Source organism: Myotis myotis, unplaced genomic scaffold, assembly GCF_014108235.1.
Source record: "Myotis myotis isolate mMyoMyo1 unplaced genomic scaffold, mMyoMyo1.p scaffold_m19_p_14, whole genome shotgun sequence".
NCBI lineage: Eukaryota > Metazoa > Chordata > Mammalia > Chiroptera > Vespertilionidae > Myotis > Myotis myotis.
The window spans coordinates 35,649,796-35,666,387 of NW_023416318.1; the positions used below are offsets into that span (position 1 = coordinate 35,649,796).

Genomic DNA, 16,592 nt, shown 5'->3' on the forward strand with positions numbered 1-16,592 from the left:
CATAGTGTTCAAAAGTCAGATTTTAAAGTCTTGTAGACCCATGTTCAACCCTAGCTTTATCACAACCCTGATCTAGTTACTCTCCGCGCCTCGGTTTCTTTATAAAAGGGGGGGGGGGGACCTTTTTCTGCCAAGGGCCATTTAGATATTTATAACATCATTCATTGGCCATATAAAAGTATCAGCTTAAAAATTAGCCTGCTAATGTTATGCCCAGATTTCAAGATCCCCAAAAGCCCACCAGGGAGCCAGCAAGTCCGATGCAAAAGCAAAGAGTCTTTATTCGAGCCAGCTTGGCTCCCCGACCACACTCACCGACGCAACGGCAAGCCAAGTGGCAGAGAGAGCGAACTCTGTGTGGAGAGAGGTTTTATAGGGGGGTTGCAGTAAGGGGAGGAGAAAGGACTGTGGGCCCTGCCGATTGGCCAGGCGCAAGTCGGTGTCTTGTTACACAGGATATGGTCATATCTATGGCGTGCACTTCCCTTGATTGTCATTGGTTAGTTTAAAGAAGTCCTGGGTGTGGCTAGCAGAGGCTTAGGGAAGAAGCTCCTTGCCGAGCACATGGCTGCCCCAAAATGGAGGATCCAGGGTAAGATGGAGGGCATAGCCCTCGCCCTTTCACTATATTTGGTCAAACATTTAATTAACTCACCCCTAATGCCTTGGCAGGGCCAGACCAAATGATTTTGTGGACCTTATACGGCCTGTGGGGCCGATGTTCCCCACCCCTGATCTATATAGTAGACACAATAATAATGTCTAGTTCATAAAACTTTGGAAAGGATTAAATAAGATAATACATATAAGGGGCTTAGTTCAATGCTCTCTAATATTAGCTTGTAGTGTTGATAGTAGGCTAAAATTACTCCCCATAAAATTAACCCCAAATTCCCCCTAGTCTGAGTCACAAAATGAGGAAATAAGAACCAAAAGCCAGTATGTCTGTAGTTAGTCTTTTAAAGGGATTTCTAAAATCAGAAAAGTTAAACATTGCTTCTCTTTGTCCCCAAAGCCAACGTAAACAATGTGTAGGAAGGAATGTAAAAAAGCACAGCAATGGCATCGATCTCCTTTCCCATGAGAGGAGACTGGATTGGAATAAATATTCAATCTGTTCTTTTTTGTTTCGACTTCAAAAACCTGTAACTTTGTTCAAATTCTATTCAGTGAGAATGTTTAGTGCCTCTTCCACGTTCCGGGAATTACACTAATTAGTAAAGATTCAAGCAGCTGAAGGTCTTAAGGTATAGAGATAAGCATGTAAACAAAGCAAAGGTCATTCTGAGTGATGGTTGCTCCAACTGTGGTGGAGCTCACCAGGGCTCTGCAGGAAGGAAAGGGCAGGGACCAAGCAAGGTCAGAGAATCCTTCCCAGAGGTTATATCCCTACAGGAGGCATGAAATCGTGCTCGAGTAGCTCCCTTCTGCTTGCCTCAGCTGGCTGCCCCGCCCATCGCTGCTCATAGTTCAGTGCCCTGTCCTCTGCCGCTCATAGCTCTCCGCTGCTAGTAGCTCACACCCTGCCCTGCCCGCCGCCCGGAGAGCTGCTGCTCGTTTGGTGTGACGGTGTGATGGCCACGGGCTTTTTATATAAGAGATTGCTATTGCACCTCGGAAGTAGAAAGGGAAAAACGGAAGGCATTACTTGAATTTTTTCAAGTGACTAGAGCAAGATGGTGTGTCTGAAGCTAACAGTGTATTTGATCATTTGGAACTACTAATATTGACAGTGGAGCTACCATTCATGGAGTAGTTACTATATATGAGGTATTTTAATATGCCTTAATTAATTTTCAATTCAATCCTTCTAAAAACCCTTGGAGATAGGACTCATTATCAACATTTTACAGTTAAAGAAATTGAGACTTTCAGCCAGAATAGTGGGGCTGAAGCCACCTTCCTCAACTCTGCTCTTGACCTGCTACTGTTAACTTTGTCCAATTTCTAGGAATCTGTTTTTTTGCTATTATACAAAAAACATGCAGGACCTATATAGAATATTTCTAAACCTAAGCAAACTTGGCCTAAATTTCTTCATAAAACACTGGCTATTATAATAGGCCAGATTCAACCAGCTTTTATTCACAACTGAAAATTGCATTTTAACAGAAAAATAAATGTGCTACCCAAACCCAGTCAACTTATTATATCACATCTCTAAACCAGTTCTGCCAGTTTATTAATTGCAGCTATAAAGAATAACACAAGAACATGTCCTTGGATTTTATACCATCCTTAGCCCAATAAGAAAGCTCCCAGCACAGAGCCGGACACAGATCAGGCAATCACCAAATATTGCTTCTGTCTTCCTTCCCTCCTTTGGTACAAACAATAGAAATAAAATAGGGAACTGGGCAAGCAGATCAGGAGAGAACTCCTATCCAAAGACAACAGGATAGAGAATTACAGGCTTATCACCCACAGCCATGGTTCATAGCCTTCTCCAAACCACCTCTTGAGAGATGCTGTTGCCAGTTACAGTTTCATCCAGGAACTGACCTTGGCCCAGAGCCTTCCCTTCACTTGTCCAGAAACTCTGCATACCAGAGAGGTCACCCCAGCCAATAGATATACTCTCTATAGTCCCTTTAATGCAGCCGAGATAGAGAAGGATAGTCAACGGGCAATTGGAAACTATGGGACTAAGATGGGAAAAGTGGGCTGCATACTAGTCAAATGGGAGCCCTGGAACAGCTTTCTAAACAGCCCCAGGGAATGGCTTTCAGGTTGGAGAGAAATGGGTATGTCTATCATGATGAATGGGCATAGGTTCTGGTGCTCCAAAAAAAAAGAATTTGAAAATACATTTCCTGACTTGGGTAGGAATAATAATGAGATGACGAGATGACTACCTGGTATATGCTGAGCACTCTGCCTGATACATAGGAAGTACTCAGTAAAGAAGAGCTGCTGCCCTGGCCAGTGTGGCTCAGTTGGTTGGAGTGTTGTCTTGTGCACTGAAGGGTCACGGGTTTGATTCCCAGGCAGGGCATATACTCAGTTTGCCAGTTCGATCCCCAGTCAGGGTGCATACGAAGGCAACTGATCAATGGTTCTTTCTCACATCAGCGTTTCTCTCTCTCTCTCTCCCTCTCCCTTCCTCTCTACAATCAATGAAAAAATATTCTCAGGTGATGTTTAAAAAAAAAAGAAGAAGAAGAGCTGCTGCTATTATTAAGATTTTGCTCTTTATAATTAAGACGAGTTTGTTAAGGATGTGATACAAGTGCAGCGTGTCCAGGTATGTAAGGGGTGGCAGAGGTGGGTATTGCGGTAGGCTGAAAATGGCCCTCCCAAAGATGCCGAGTTCTAATCTCTGGAACTGGCAAGTATTACCTTACTTGGAAAAAAAAAAAAAAAAACAGTTTGCAGATGAGATTAAGTTAAAGATCTTGAGATGGAGGAAATTATCCTGGATTTTCTGGATGGACCATAAATGTAATTACAAGTGTCCTTTTAAGAGAGAGGAGGATTTCACAGAGGGGCGGGGGGCAATGTGAAGATAGAGCCGAGGGAAATTGGAAGACACTGGCCTTGAAGACTGAAGTAACACAGCCACAAGCCAAGGAATGCCAGCAGCCGCCAGTAGTTGGGAGATGCAAGGAACAGAGTCTCTCCTGGAGTCTCTGGAGGAAGCACAGTCCGGTTAACACCTTGAATTCAGCCCAGTGATACTGAGTTAGGAGTTCTGGCCTCCAGAACTGTGAGAGAGTAAATTTCAATTGTTTTAAGCCACCAAGTGTGTGGGATAGCAGCCATAGGAAACAATACAGTTACTAAGTGGCTTTTCATCCTATCCAAGATTGATCAGTGAACTGTTGTCCATCATGAGTCCTAGCTAATGAGTATTTATTAGATTGTGCAGTTCCAAAGGTATAGACCACACATGCTGATAACCCAGTTCTCGGGGGCGGGGGGGGGGGGGGGGGTAATTAAAAAGCCCTGATTTTCTGCAGATGCCAATTCCTGTGATATCAATACTCCCACTGTGGCCCAATTTCGAAGGTTTACCATCTGACTCGCACAGTTCCTCAGTATTTAACAATCAGCTCTCATGGGAGCCAACTTCAGCACATCCCTATAGAGGTGCTCTAAACCACGGGTAAAATTACTCTCAAACTGTATTGAGCATAACTTTATTTCTCCTTGAAAATTCTGAAGAGGACTTTATGGTATTGTAGTTCCCGAGAGTCAGCATGGGGAACATTAATTACTATTGCACTGTGTGTGCAGAGTTGCCAATCAACAGCATTGTGGTGGGTGGCTTCCCACCCTGCAGGGCTGCGAAGGAAAAGGCAGAACAGAAGGTCCAATCTTCGTTAGTTGTATGCTTTTATTCCTTAGGGAGCTCTGGAAGGAATCCAGCAGAGACTACCGCCTTCCTTAGGTAAACTCACTGCGGTATAAATAGTAATAGCAGTGACAGGAATCATCGTCATTTTCTTCCAGTGGAAGAAGGCTTTACAGTTTTCAAAGGGAATTGGACTTTCACCTTGAGGAAAATAGAATAGAGGCTTTATCTCCAGAAACGAATGGAGTGTGTAAAATTCAGTCTCTCTGACCAGCCCCATGCTGCTGACTTCTGAACGGCATTCCCGTGGTATATATCCGGGGCTTGGGAAATTTTCCTAGTTCCCGGGAAGAAAGTTAACTAAAACATATGACATCTCTGGCAAGAACCACAATTTCACACAAAAACTTCTTGCAATAACTTCCCCTGCATATTGCTTCCCCCCCGGTGGAATCACTGTCTCCAGGGAAAGCTGGGGTCTGAAATGACAACTCTGTTTAACGAAAGTGAGAGCTGAAGGCTAAATCCAACAGCCCTTTATCCCTTCAGGACAAGCCTTCATCTTAAGATCCCTCTTCATGGATAAGATAAACTCTTCCAGATTCTTTTTCTTTTTGTTTTTAGACAGGAAAGCATTTTATAACTCAAGGGGAAAAAATAAATACAGTTACTACTCCTACAACACAACGGTGTTTCCTGTAGACAAAATATTATAGACTATTTGTATTGTAGAGTATTTATTTATGAAATTGGAGGTGGGGGTGGTCGCTGGAGAGGGGCCTGGCAGAGATTGGTGGTTGTGTGTTTTATGTCTGGATTAGACTGGTTATGGGAATCAATGTTCTCCAAGTTGAAATGTGCTATATATGCCATAATTTTGTAAATATATATGACATATATTTCTGGAAGTAAAAGCAAGACAGTTACCAGCCACCCTTGCTGGTAGAGGAAAGTAAAAGCATGTCCACATTAAAGAACGAGGTCCCCACTTGTGTTTCAATTTGGTCGTGGCTCCTGCCCTTCCTGCCACCGTATGTACAAGTGCCAGGATCTGAACCACAGGTGGCCGATGCTGCCATCAGGGATGGCCTACACAGAACAGATTGTCAGAACACATCTGTTGGTCATCACAGTGATGAGATGGTATTAAAATATTGGACAAACATCTACTGGAGGCAACCTCTTCACTACCTATAGGAGGAAAGGGAGAGTCAGAGCTAGGAGTGAAGGACTAGATTTATGAAGCTTCAGGCCCTTCAGCAGCACTGAAGAGTGACAGGGAAGACAGTTTAAGTCCTCTAATTATCCCGTAGGCTTTGTGGTATAAAGATGGATAATTTGCTGTGAGCTTGAAATAGTAAAACCAATAACCATTCCTAATTTTGCTACTGTATTGATTATTTTGCTTGTGAAATTACCTACACTTTGCAGAGAATTCTGGGTGACCCATTGCAGTGTATATTTTCATGAGCCCAAAAGTTACTTCCTTCCCTCTACTGCAGTTATGAGAACAAAAATGTCTGCTTGTAAATTTTAACTAGCACTTTCACACAACTGAGTGTGTTCGAAATCCTCTAAAAAGATTCTAATATTCAGATGTCAAATAGACAAAGAACTAAAAAGAAGAAAGAGACAGAATGGAGACATAATCTACAAATAATCCAGTAATGCCATCTCTTAAATTAGAACATTTAACTCCAACTATTACTTCAAGAATTTCATGTTCTTGCTCTTGAATAAAATTAGTAACAAAAAATGAGATGATAAAAAGATAATAGAAAAAAAAAGATCTGAATAATGATTTTTAATACCCCCAATTCATGAAGAGTGAGGGGAACATGGGTTTTGGATTAAGATATAAACAGATGATTTAATCCTGATCGTCCACTTACAAGCTGTATAATAAGCTTGGATAATTTACTTAATTTCTTTGAGCCTTGTTTCCCCATTTCTTAAATGGGATAATTATCTAATGCATAATATTTTTGAGAAGATACACAACGGAAGCACAATAATTCAAATTATCATCCAACACACAAGATGGGCCGTGTGGTTTCCTTTGAGGCTCTGAGTGGCTATGGATTTCTGCAGCTGATGTAAGCCAGGGGATGTGCCTGTTCTGAGAGGCTGAAAGGCTCTCCCCTCCTGTTCTTTATTTGTACACGTTTGTCACCAGCACAGGAGTCACCTGGCGGCAGGTAAGCCTTCACTAACACGGTTTGCATCACTCACATTCTAACTGGATAGAGGAAACCCCAGAATTCTTGTGCTGCCCCTCAGCAAGGATTCACCCCCAAGGAAGATAAGGGCGAGGGGAGGGGTGCGGTATTATGGCAGCAAAAGGCCTTGCAGCTAACACCATACGTTCTTTTGGTAACTTAGGTTCACATGCTATCTGTCTTGTCCTGAGAGTCAGAATAGCACAGTGATAAGGAGAAAGGGTTTTGAAGTCAAACAAATCTATTTTCAAAGCCTGGCCCTGCCATATGCCACTTCTAAGCAACAATTTCCTGAACTGTAGATGATGATCATAATTTATTGTACCTATCTCATGGGTCATTAGAAGGATTAATACATTAAGGCAACATATCTTGAGTATAGTGAATGCTGTCTCCACACCCAGACAGCACCCAAGCCTTTACTAAAGGCTTTGTGTATAATTTAACTAACTCATTTCTCACTTCAACTCTGTGAAGTAGTATTATCCCCATTTTATAGATACAGAAACTGAAGCACAGCTTTCATTGCTTGCCCAAGGACCCAGAACTTGGGTCTATGTCCATGTTGTTAATGACTATGAAACCTAAGAAGAATACATTAATTAATGCATGTACAATTTCTTAGCATGGGTGTCTGGCACTTAGAAACCAGTCCATATGTGGTAGCTCATGTAGTATATGTAGCTATTGTGCATCTGAGCTTTCTTTGTGAATTCCTGCTTGGGTTACCACCTAAACCTCTGTTGGGTATGGTCACAGCATTTGTAGTCTGGCTTACCCATAGATAAACTCACAATGCAGATTTTGGGGGTCCGTTCTGGCTGAATTCTCTAAAGTCGCTGGAAATGTCAGTGGACAGCTGGGTGGATTGGCCAACAGGATCGGCAGTAATTGTAATTCATGCTCTGGGTAATTTAGCATTGATCTCACCAAACCATTGAGAAATCTGTTTTACTAGCAACTAACTTCAGAACTGGTGAATCTTGGCAAAAATGTGGTCATCATTTGGGTTAATAAATTTTTCTATGTGATAACAATCTATGTGAGTTATAAAGTTGGTTACATAATTTGAAAGGAAATTCTTTTATGTTAATGGTATGTGGGAGCAGGAGGAGAGTGAGGAGAAAGGAGAGTTAGAGGGTTAATGGTATAATTCTGTAAATATCTCAAGTGAGGAAAGAAAAACCAGATGTCAGAAAAAGAAAATATTAAGGAAAATGCAATTGCATTCTTATTGGATATGTTTTTAATCATCATTTAACCCATGTGTTGTAGCTTTTCTGAAAAGGCAACTATCAAAAGGATCATACAAGTTATTCCACTCTGCATCAACTGTGTTTTGTAGAGGGGAGGAATAAGAGTTCTCTGGTACTACCACCAGATGGGCTGGGATTTTTTTTAAAAAAAATTTGTATTTATTGATTTATTTTAGACAGAGAGGAAGAGAGGGAGAGGGAGAAGGAGAGGAAGAGGGAGAAGAAGAGGGAGAGGGAGAGAGGGAGAGAGAGAGAGAGACAGAGAGACAGAGAGACAGAGAGATGTGGTTCCACTTATATATGCATTCACTAGAGGCCCGGTGCATGAAATTCATGCACGGGGGTGGGGGGTGTCCCTCAGCCCAGCCTGCACCCTCTCCAATCTAGGACTCCTCGGGGGGATGTCCGACTGCCAGTTTAGGCCCGATCCCTCTCACAATCTGGGACTGCTGGCTCCTAACCGCTCACCTGCCTGCCTGCCTGATTGCCCCTAACCGCTTCTGCCTGCCAGCCTGATCACCCCCTAACCACTCCCCTGAAAGCCTGATTGATGTCTAACTGCTCCCCTGCCAGCCTGATCACCCCCAACTGCCCTCCCCTGCCAGCCTGATCACCCACAACTGCCCTCCCCTGCCAGCCTGATCGCCCACAACTGCCCTCTCTTGCTGCAACCTGCCTCCTCCGCTGGGACTCGCCTCCTCTGCACACCAGGACCAGCCTCCTCTGCGCTGCACAGAGCCGTGGGACCCCCAGGCCTCACCACGTAGAGCGGCCACCGGCCCCGCCTCCACTGTGCGCGCAGCCATCTTGTAACGACATGAGGACAGTGATGTCACCTAGGCTATTATTAGTATACATTGGTTGATTCTTGCATGAGCCCTGATGGGGATCAAACTGGCAACATTTTGGTGCCTGGGATGATGCCCAACCAACTGACCCACACTGGCCGGAGCTGTTATCATCTTTGACTGGTTTCTCTGTGAATAAATTTCTGTGACCTAAATGAGGAAGCTTATTCAAGGTATTAGCCAGATCAGTGGTTCTCAACCTTCTGGCCCTTTAAATACAGTTCCTCATGTTGTGACCCAACCATAAAATTATTTTCGTTGCTATTTCATAACTGTAATGTTGCTGCTGTTATGAATCGTAATGTAAATATATGATATGCAGAATGGCCTTAGGCAACCCCTGTGAAAGGGTCGTTCGACCGCCAAAGGGGTCGCGACCCACAGGTTGAGAACCACTGATCCAGATGTTTCTTAAAGGGATTTTTTCCATCCAAATTATATGCATCAATATTGTTTACTTGACTGGAAAAAAATTCTAGAATGAGGAAATGACTTGACAAAATTAGTTGAGTAAATTATCTGATCAGTTCAGAAATAAATAAAAAGGTTCAAAGTCTTTTCACGCCCTGTCTATGGGTTCAGTTTATTGCTACAACCCTCTCATTTGTTTTAGCTATGAAAAAACAAATGGCCATTCCATTTCCCAGTTTTTCCCAGGAACTAGAACTATATTTTGAAGTATCAACAATTGGCTTTAGAAAATCACTTTTGTACAAATGGAGCTCATATACAGCTAGTTATTCAAATATCCAGTGACAGCATAACAAAAATGTAGGACCTCTATTTAAATGCTGCAGTTTACTCTTCCCTAAAAGTCGTCACACACACTTGGAAACTGCTCTCTTTCATGTATTTAAAATAGCATCTAACATCAAGACAGTAATTTATTAAGAAATAACTTGCTGATCTGAAAGTGCTGATGTGATTTCAAAATGTATTTAGGATGAAGCCAACTCAATGAGGCCTACATGCATAGATTTGGGAAATAAGGAGCTTGTCACAGGCTTTTCATAGACACCTCAAAATGGCAAATGAAGATAAACTGCAGAAATCAGGACTAGTGTTGTAATCAGAAAGGAACCTTCCCACAGACCGAAACAAACCTGAAAAACAAATGAATGGAATATTAAACAATAAAGTCTGAGTAATATTACTTGTTCCCCTATGATTAAAGCCGTGAGTCAAAATGTAAACACGTACTCGTTATGTTGGACCTCACTGGTTCATACATTTCTGGTCAACCACAGCTGCCTCACATTGACTGTTGAAAAGGTGTTCGGGGGAAATGAAAGTAGCTGCCACCTTCTTTGATGCATGTGATATATTACTCATACTAAGCAATTCATGTGATAAGAGTAAGCATTCTTATAATGTTCTAATGACTTTTCTACATTCTGAAAAATATATGTATAATATATAATCCCCCCCTTTTTTTTTTTACTTAACCACGAAATATTCAAGAATTTTCCATTATTGCATTTGCTTAATTTTAAGGTCTGAATTTTTATTTTAGTTTCGTTTTTAGTTTTTAAGTTATATTTAAGTCTCTAATAATCTAACTGGATTTTAGTTTTATGTATGGAATGAGGTAAGGAAGCTAACTTCTTTTTTCCCATATGGAAAGTTATCTATCTTATCACCCTTTTTAAAAAGTTCAGCTTTTCCCCTTACTATCTCCTCTTCCACATAAGAGTCACATATGCTTACATATATTTCTGAGATCTCTGTTCTATTCCATTAGCCTGAGTTAATGCCAAATTATCACCTTTTTTTTTTGTCTAAGCTATTTTAAATTATTCTTCCTTCTGTGAAGAGTCTATTTTTTTTTTCACATTTTCTAACTTGTTACTGCTCATATGCATCAATTTTTGCATGTTAATCTTATATTCAGAAATCTTAACACACTCTCTAATTAGTTTTGTCTGTAGACTCTCTTGGATTGTCTGTGAAGATAATGTACATTTTTAACCAATTCCAATTTATTGTCTTTCTTTCCAAATATTTATATATCTTTGTGGTGTGTGTGTGTGTGTTGCTGCACTGGTGAGGACATTGGCATAGTTTTTAAAATTTTATTGGAAAAATTGTAAATTTTCTTAAATTAAAGTCTGAATTTTTAGATACCTTACTTTTCGTGAGATAGCAGCTTTGCTAATGCACTACTTCAGACATACAGTCAGGAGCCCCCTCAAACATATACCAAGAAGCACACGGTATAAATGAGAGGAGTCTAAGTATGGAATCAGCTAGTAATCGTAAAGCTAATGTTTGTTCAGCGCTTACTATTTGCCAAACATTGTGCTCAGCACTTTAGAAGAATTCTTTTATTTTATCAGCAATCATAATGAGACAAAACGCCAGTATCCCAGATTATAAGAATAAAGGGTTTTGGAAATCCTAGTGGTTGATTAAGAATTAAATCCCTAAGTGAGAATAGAAGGTATTATAGAGGTGATTTCTTGACAATGTGTAAAATTAAAGTTTTCCTAACATTAACTGTCTACCGGTACATACTAGTTAGCCATTGCAAGTGTTTACAGTCAAATTCCAAGTGATTTTTCTGCTTTCTTAGTCATTCTTATCAGCTTTTATATGAAACTTCTTTTTGCAGGTCCAATTGAAGACCAAAAAGATCAAACCACCTTTTCCATACTTTAAGTTAATTCTCACTAAAGTATCCTGTCATCAGAAAACCAGTCTAAGTCCCAAGGGTTTTCTATGATTTGGACCTTTCATTGGTTCCTCAGAGTATAACTACCACACCCTGGAGATGCAAATAGGACGTGAACTCCACCCTCAAACAACATGCAGCTGATTAAAAGGGACATATAAATAAGCCATAGCAAATATAATGTGCAATATATCACATAATAGAGGTAGATAGAATGGAGGCCCAAAGGAGGAAGTAGTCCATTTTCACAGAATAAAAAAAGGAAAGTTCTAGATAGCTTCATAGTAGCATTGACACAAAGGGTAGTATCTCAAAGGTAGATGAATATCTGTGGCTTTCAATGGTTGCTCAATTTATTTGTATGTTCAATCTACTTTTTTCAAAAGATGAATGATTTAAAAAAATGCATAGGATTCTATATCTAATTCACCTACTATTCCATACTATTTCATTTCCTATTCCTCACATTCTGTTTCTCCCAGCACTTATCTTGACCTCATTTTTTCCTAAGTAATCAGATTGTTTCACCATCAACATGAAAATTCTGTCCAAAATACTTATGATGAAACTCAGTGATGCCATACCTAGGTATATCTCTCTCATGAGGAGACATATACAAAAATGTTTATTCCGGCATTGTTTGTAAGAGAAAAAGAATGGAAACAATTTAAAGATCCATCAATAAGAGAATGGATAAATCATGGTCTTTTTATACAATAGAACACCATAAAGCAGTTTAAATAAACTAGAAGATGTGTATCAACACATGTCAAGTGAGAACTTGAGAAGAAAGTATAGAATGTATTCATTTAATACAGATGGAAAACATGCAAATTAACACTATGTGTTGTTTACGGATACATGTATAGTATAAGTATAAAAAATGCACAGAATTTAAAACTTGAAATTTAGGATAGGTTTTACCTCTGAGGATAGCAAGGAAGGAAAGAGATAGGTTGGTTACAGGGATTTTAACTACATGTGTAAGATTTTAACTTGGGAGGAAGGGAGAGAAGAGAAAGGAAGGGTTGTTGGCACCTCCATGAGACTCTTGAAACTCAGAGATGTCCTTTTAACTCCAAAAAAGGCCAAATAATAAATTGGACCTTGCCTGAAAGTATCTCCCAAGGTCAGAGGCTATGGCAGCCAAATCATTCCTGAGCCTCCACACTCTGATATATCAAGAATTCAACATAATATTCCAGGTAACAATTGACCTACCTGTCAAAGCCAATTGATTTTGTTTTGTATCAGCTATTCACAGGTTTAATCTTTATGTCAGGTTGTACCTATTCCCAATGGATGCCTGTGGATTCCCAAAATCCTCCAGGTCCTCCCTTCTATGACAAGTTCTTTCCCACTCTTGGGCTTCTGCACAGCTGGTTCTTGCCCAGAATGCCCTCTTCACAAGCCTAACTTGTCTGATATTAGGTCTCAGCTGAAGGTCTTCCTTGACCACCCTCCCTACAGTAGAGTGCCTCTTGGTTTCCCCATCTCTGACCTTTGTTTTCCTTCACAACATTCATTACAGACTGTACCAGTTTATCTTTCTGAAACCTTGTTTGGTTTAGGTTTAGTCTTGTCAGTCTCCCCATAAGAATTAGAATTCCTTGAGGGCAGGGGCCCTCACTGGATCACCAGCATGTCGCAAGCTGGAATTTAGGGGGTTGTCAATGAATATTGATTAAACGAGTGAATGGATCTCTGGCTTCCCTGATCCAGACCTAGCTCATTTATAAGATGCCAATTTGCTTTGGCCTCTCTACTTTGCTTTCTGTCCTAACCAGCCACCAACCTTCTCCTGCCCTGTATCCTGTTTCACCCTCACCCCTACCTGGCTCAGCCCTTCCAGCCTGCTCTCTCCCCTCAGGTTACACAATGAACAAAGTGTTTGTCTTGGAGCTGTTTCTCTTGCTGCCTCAGTGATCAGCTAAAGCTGTTAACCTCAGCTGCCCTTTGCTGCCTCTACTTGTAAAAAAACAAGAAGAAAAAAACCACACCAAAAAACAACAACAAAAAAAAGCCCAAACCACAGCTGCCTTGGGATCCTCATAGCTACTCTTGAGAACGGCTGGCTATAATGAGCAAATTTATAGAAGGCACACAAGTTGACAGGGAAGCTAATGCAATGGTGAGTCAATATCACAATGATCTTCACAGGCTGGCTGGTCAGTCACACCTCTGGAACATTATTTTCAACCTGGGTTCCCACCTTAAGGGCTCCCCCTTAAATATGGAAAACTTAAAGTACGTCCAGAAGAGGGTGATACGTTTGTGAATTGTTGGACTAGGAATGGGACTGAACACAGACTCTGGAGCCAGACGAAGTGTGAATCCTGGCTCTACCACTCACTGTGTGGTATTTGATAACCTAATTAAACTTGTGACTTGGTTTCCTGACCGGAAAATGGGTTAATAATAGTGCCTATCTCAGAGGGCATTGCGAGGGCTAAATGAGTTGATTGACACATGCAAAGCACGTTATATAGTACTAAATATATGTTAAGTGTCCGATGAGTGTCAGATAATATATGGAGAAGGATTAAGAAATCGGTACAGTATCTGATTCATTATTCTTCAAGTCTATGTAGAGCAGTGGTTCTCAACCTTGGCTGCACATTAGAATCACCTGGGAATCTTTTTAAAATCCTGATTTCTGTGCCTCATCCTCCGGAAATTCTGTTTCTTTGTTATGGGGTGAGGCCACCACATTCCCAGGCTGGCTGTTTGCAGGCTGGGAATCTGACTCCTTACCTCTCTGGCCTCTGAAAAGAAGAACTTCCCAAGAGGCAGAATCCCACCTTGAGCAGCTAACCATGCCCTGCATTGCTGTCCAATGGAATGTCCTCACCCTGGGCCGGCTCCATCCACCGGGAGGAGTAGAAGGAAGCAGCCATGGGAGGAGAAGAGAACTTCAGATTGCCTGGAGGCCCTCACGCCCAAGCAGCCAGAGAAAGGATGTGTTTGAGTCCCCACTGTGCCCCTGGAATCCAGCCAATTCAAAATGGCCCAGAATGTCTACCAATGAAAACCTAGTTTCCACCTTATGAAAGACTGTGAAACAAAAAAGTTGCTAATGGACTGAAAACATATGCCAAGGAAATGTGGGAGAGATAGATTCTTGTTTGAGTCTACTTTTGAGAGCAAAATATAGCTTATTTTGAGGGGTCACATTAAGAGAGTTTCTGGATGTAATGGGAATGCTGTGGAAAAAGGTAAGACCATTAGAAAGGAAAACAGGTTCATCAAGATGAAGGGAATATGTTGTCATGTACATATTTTTAAAGATCATTTTCTGCCCAGCCTGCATGGCTCAGTGGTTGAGCACTGACCTATGAAGCAGGAGGTCATGGTTTGATTCCAGGTCAGGGCATATGCCCAGGTTGTGGGCTGGATCCCCAGTAGGGGAGTATGCAGGAGGCAGCCAATCAATGATTCTCTCTCATCATCGATGTTTCTTTTTCTCTCTCTCCCTCTCCCTTCCTTTCTGAAATTAATAATATATATATATATTTTTTTTAAAAAAGATCATTTTCTGTGCAATTGGTTTCCTAACTAGAGTATAAGATACTATGTGGCAGGGGCCATAACTTTTTCTTTCAGTGTCCCCAAATAGAATCTAATAAACCGCAGTGCATGCACAGTGCTCCATAAAGGCATTGCAGGATTTGCTAATCTCACCAGGACTTAAACCAAGTCCTTTGACAGCAGATGATTAATAGCATTAATATGAAGAAAGTGTATGGCACTAAGAGACCAGAATCTGCCACAATCCTCGTCTTTCTCTATTGACCAGGCATGTAACAGGAAGGCAGCAAGCGAGAATTGTTAGGGAAAAGTGTAAACAGATAAGGATCGAACTCTAATTTGCTTTGTGGGTCCTGCTCTTAAGTTATTTAGCCTTTACTAGGGTTTTAATTTCCTCGTCTGAAATGAAGACAGTAGTTATCAAAGCAAATGACATGATGGGGATGGGCATCCAAGAGACAACAGGGCAGAGATACATTTCTGTTGTATTTCCTGGAGACCCCTAGTCTCATATTGGCAGTCACAGGCTTCCCAGGTTGTCCCACATAAGGAATTTATCCTTAATTACCTACTTCATTTTCTTCATTTGAAAATGAAAAAAAAAAAAAAAAATGAAGGTGGTCCATGAGGCCTGGTTGAATATTTGGAAAAGATTCTGAATCCATCAAGGTTCACAGTCAAATCACCCTCCATTACAACTCTTAACCAGCATTTAAATATAGATGGAATTACATAGAACTTCAGGCGTGGAGGGATTGTGAGGAGCCAAATCCTGGCTTTAGGATGTGAAGGGATTAGTAGAGGGGGTGAGATTTGGAACCAGCCTGGAGTGGCTGTCCAAATGTATGTATGACATCCAAGCAGCAAAGATCCCTCTTTGCCAGGCAAGGGAATGGATAGGTAGCAGGGAAAAGAATGGAATAAGAGCTGCCTGATTCACTATACCCTAGAGAGGTGGTTCTCAACCTTCCTCATGCCGTGACCCTTCAATACAGTTCCTCATGTTGTGGTGACCCCCAACCATAAAATTATTTTCGTTGCTACTTCATAACTGTAATTTTGCTACTGTTATGAATCATAACGTAAATATCTGATATGCAGGATGTATTTTCATTGTTACAAATTGAACATAATTAAAGCATAGTGATTAATCACAAAAGCAATATGTAATTATATATGTGTTTTCCGATGGTCTTAGGCGACCCCTGTGAAAGGGTCGTTCGACCCTCAAAGGGATCGCGACCCACAGGTTGAGAACCGCTGCCCTAGAGAGACCCACACACAGTCACCAAATGTTTTAGTCCATTCTACAACAGAATACCATAGATGGGGTGGATTACAAACAACAGAAATCTATTTCTCACAGTTCTGACGGTTGGGAAGTCCAAGATCAAGGTGGCAGCACATTCCATGCCTGTTGAGAGCCCACTACCTGGTTCATAGATGGCAGTCTTCTTGCTGTGTCTTCACATGGCAAAGGGGCAAGAGAGCTCTCTGGAGTCTCCTATAAGGGCTCCTTGATGATGTAGTCATGACAGTTCCACCCTCATGACCTAATCACCTTCCAAAGGCCCCACCTCTAAAGACTAGCACACTGGGAATTAGGTTTCAACATATGAATTTGGGGGACACAAACATTCAGTCTATTGCATCATACTTGAAAGAGTAAAAGAGGTTCATTTTCTTGCAAGACTCCTCATTACTAAACCAAGGGTCAAGAACAAAAAGTAAATACAGTACTTATTGTTTCAAGACTACATTGTGGCTGAATGTTGG

At 41.2% G+C, this 16,592-nt stretch overlaps 1 long non-coding RNA gene across 4 annotated transcripts in view; it reads right to left on the reverse strand.

Annotated features, from left to right (window-relative positions):
* LOC118669076 overlaps positions 1 to 16,355 on the reverse strand; it is a 31,565-nt gene extending 15,210 nt beyond the window's left edge. For 2 of the 4 annotated variants that reach the window (XR_004971873.1, XR_004971872.1), the window contains exon 1: positions 16,181 to 16,353. This is a non-coding gene — a long non-coding RNA (uncharacterized LOC118669076). Of the gene's footprint in view, positions 1 to 16,180 lie in introns of all 4 variants that reach the window. The other 2 variants (XR_004971871.1, XR_004971874.1) reach the window with 2 other exon arrangements.
* Positions 16,356 to 16,592: the final 237 nt, after the last annotated feature.